Here is a 3,911-nt window from a genome sequence, read left to right as displayed (position 1 = left end):
GTGTATGGAAAGATGGCAGCCTTTTGGAAATTGAATATTGTAGAAAGATACAGTCTAGGGAATACGCCAACCAAACAGAACCAAAGTGGAGCATTTTGGAATGACAACTTCGCCTTTGATTGAGCACAGAACCAAAGTGGACATATTTAACAAGGCTTTTGGGTTCCTCTTACAACCCGTGAGTCAACCCGGTAGCTGAAAGCATTTATTAGAACCCGATTGATCTTTTGGGGTCTTTGGAAATTGTATATGTGAAAGATGGCAGCGTCTAGGAATACCAACCAACGCGTCCAAGTCAGGTGATATGTGTCTGAGGAATGACACCTCGCCGACGATAACAAAACAAAACCAAAAAATGAAAATAACAAACTATAGCTTCAATGAAAGGAGGTCCCTCAAGACTGCAGCAAATATGGCGTTTCCTGAAATATAGTTAGAGGGTGGAACTGTTCAACTTTTGACTCAAACTCGTTGAAAGAATCACCATTATGTTACACTACAGAAACATTAAGGCACTGGTGCAATACCCTCTTGTTATTGTTGTTGTTGTTGTTGTTGGTTGGGTTTTCTAACTGTCCGTGTTTATTAAAGATTCAAGAGCAGATCACCTATTATTCTCTCTCTCTCTCTCTCTCTCTCTCTCTCTCTCTCTCTCTCTCTCTCTCTCTCTCTCTCTCTCTCTCTCCCCCACACACACACACACACACACACACACACACACACACACACCACCGTTTATTAATACAAGCGTGAGGGCCAAGCCAGCTGCCCCTGCCTCCCTTGCCGCCCAGCCCCGTGCACCCCCCCCCACCCCGGCCGAGCACCCCCCCACAGTACACGCTCCCTCCCGCCGTAACTCGACCCCCTAGGAAGGCAGCTTGTCGTGTCCGCCGGCCCTGAAGAAGCTCAATACGCTATGAATAATTCCCGAACGCTTGTGTTATGCCGGAGGGCCGTGACGCTCTGCATAACCTTGGAGGAGCAGAGAGAGAGAGAGAGAGAGAGAGAGAGAGAGAGAGAGAGAGAGAGAGAGAGAGTAGTGGTGGTAGTGAGGAATGCTTGGCTAGTGTGGGTGTGACTGACTGTTGGTTGTTGTGTTGTGTTGCGTTGCTTCTCTCTCTCTCTCTCTCTCTCTCTCTCTCTCTCTCTCTCTCTCTCTCTCTCTCTCTCTCTCTCTCTCTCTGTTATGCTTATGAATCTTGTTGCTCTACACATACAAGTTTTAAGCTCCCTTCAAGAAATATAATAATAATAATAATAATAATAATAATAATAATAATAATAATAATAATAATAATAATAATAATAATAATAATGATAATGGTAATCAATGGAGAAAACCTTAATCATTTATCTCCCTCTTCTTTACGTGCAATAAATCTCCCCCTTTTATGCTGCTTAATATTATCTCTTTGTGTCAGTGTGTGTGTGTGTGTGTGTGTGTGTGTGTGTGTGTGTGTGTGTTAACTTCCATCGCAGTTGTCAAGCGAGTTGCATTTCGCGGAGAAACACGAGAAGGCGAAAGGTGGAGGGAGAGGAAAGGAGAGGAAGGGAAGAGAAAGGGAGTGCACGTGAGGAGAAAGAGAAGAACGGGAGAATAGTTTAAAGGAGAGGAAGGAAGAGAAAGAACGCCTGAGGAGAAAGGAAAAAGAAGAAAGAGAATAACGAGAGGAGAGGAGAGGAAGAGAAAGAGAGAGAACGTGAGGAGACAGAGAAAAGGAGAAAGAAAACAACGGGAGGTAGTTTAAAGGAGAGGAAGGAAGAGGGAGAACGCGGGGAGATGGTAGGGAAAAGAGGATAGGAAGGAAGGGAAGGAAGAGCACGTAGAGGGACTATTAAGAGAAAGAAAACAACAGAAGACTAGTTTAAGAGGAGTAGTTAAGAGGAATAGTTTAGGAGGAGGAGTTAAGAGGAATAGTTTAAGAGGAATAGTTTAAGAGGAGTAGTTAAGAGGAATAGTTTAAGAGGAGTAGTTAAGAGGAATAGTTTAAGAGGAGTAGTAAAGAGGAATAGTTAAGAGGAATAGTTTAAGAGGAGTAGTTAAGAGGAATAGTTAAGAGGAATAGTTTAAGAGGAGTAGTTAAGAGGAATAGTTTAAGAGGAGTAGTTAAGAGGAATAGTTTAAGAGGAATAGTTAAGAGGAATAGTTTAAGAGGAATAGTTTAAGAGGAGTAGTTAAGAGGAATAGTTTAAGAGGAGTAGTTAAGAGGAATAGTTTAAGAGGAGTAGTTAAGAGGAGTAGTTAAGAGGAATAGTTTAAAAGGAATATTTAAGAGGAGTAGTTAAGAGGAATAGTTTAAGAGGAGTAGTTAAGAGGAATAGTTTAAGAGGAGTAGTTAAGAGGAATAGTTTAAGAGGAGTAGTTAAGAGGAATAGTTTAAGAGGAGTAGTTAAGAGGAATAGTTTAAGAGGAGTAGTTAAGAGGAATAGTTAAGAGGAATAGTTTAAGAGGAGTAGTTAAGAGGAATAGTTTAAGAGGAGTAGTTAAGAGGAATAGTTTAAGAGGAGTAGTTAAGAGGAATAGTTTAAGAGGAGTAGTTAAGAGGAATAGTTTAAGAGGAATAGTTTAAAAGGAATATTTAAGAGGAGTAGTTAAGAGGAATAGTTTAAGAGGAGTAGTTAAGAGGAGTAGTTAAGAGGAATAGTTTAAGAGGAGTAGTTAAGATGAATAGTTTAAGAGGAGTAGTTAAGAGGAATAGCTTAAGAGGAATATAAGAGGATAAACAGAAGAAGAGAAATAACAGGATTGAAAAAGTGGAAGGGAAGGAAAACACAATAGATAATGAAAGGGGAATAAGGAGACGAACGAAAAGGAGAATAAGGAAAACAATAACAAAGAGAACATGAAAAAGGACTGAGGCGTGAAAGGAAACGTGCGTAGCAAAAAATGGGAAGGAAAAGAAAGGACAAGGTAAAGAGGAGGAATGAGAAAGGAAGAGAAAGGAAAGAGGAAGAAGATGAGAAGTACGAGAGAAAGAAGAAAGGGTGTAAGGGGAAGAGAGAAAGGAAATGGAAGGATAGAAGTAAGGAAGAAAGGAAAAGGAGAGGGGAGGAAAAGACTAGAAAATGGAGGAGAGAGAAAAAAGAAAGAAAGGTGAGAGGGAGGAAAGGAAAGGGGAGGTAAAGAGTAGGAAAGGAAGGGGGAGGTAAGGAGGAGGAAAGGAAGGAAAAGGGACATAAAAGGAAGAAAAGAGAGATGATAAAGGCGGAGGAAAGAAAGGAAAAAGGAGATAAGGAGGAGGGAAGGAAGAAGAGGGGGAGGTAAAGAGTAAAGAGAGGGGGAGAGGTAAGAGAAGAAAGGAGAGAGGGAGGTAAAGAGAAAGGAGAGGGGAGCAAAGGGGAACTAAGCCAAGGGGAGAAGTCGGTTGCCCTAATTATGAAACTCTGGGTTCAAAACGTGAGGTAATGAAGAGAGGGAGGCGGGGTGCTATTCTGGGCCCTGTGTGTGTGTGTGTGTGTGTGTGTGTGTGTGTGTGTGTGTGTGTGTGTGTGTTGATAATGACACTGTGTAGTCACCTTCCACCTTCACTCAAGACACCTTCACCCACGCAGCCACACCTATGTACACACACACACACACACACACACACACACACACACACACACACACACACACACAGCAACACGTCACACCCACTGCTACCCCTTCGAGCTACACACACACACACACACACACACACACACACAGCAACACGTCACCCCCAGTGCTATCCCCTCCAGACACACACACACACACACACACACACACACACACACACACACAGCAACACGTCACACCCACTGCTACCCCTTCGAGCTACACACACACACACACACACACACACACACACACACACACACACACACACACACACACACACTCAACCCTTATCCATCCACCACCACCAACAGACACCCGCCCATCCACTCAG

General features: G+C 42.8%; 1 long non-coding RNA gene across 1 annotated transcript; it reads left to right on the top strand.

The window, feature by feature from the left end:
- Positions 1 to 210: 210 nt before the first annotated feature.
- LOC126997891 (uncharacterized) lies at positions 211 to 3,631 on the top strand. The gene is made up of 3 exons (XR_007752440.1): positions 211 to 1,877; positions 2,027 to 2,106; positions 2,148 to 3,631. It is a non-coding gene; the product is annotated as an uncharacterized LOC126997891 (long non-coding RNA).
- Positions 3,632 to 3,911: the final 280 nt, after the last annotated feature.

The sequence above is a fragment of the Eriocheir sinensis genome, chromosome 13 (assembly GCF_024679095.1).
Source record: "Eriocheir sinensis breed Jianghai 21 chromosome 13, ASM2467909v1, whole genome shotgun sequence".
NCBI classification, from domain to species: Eukaryota; Metazoa; Arthropoda; class Malacostraca; order Decapoda; family Varunidae; genus Eriocheir; species Eriocheir sinensis.
This window is presented reverse-complemented; position numbering and strand designations above follow the sequence as displayed.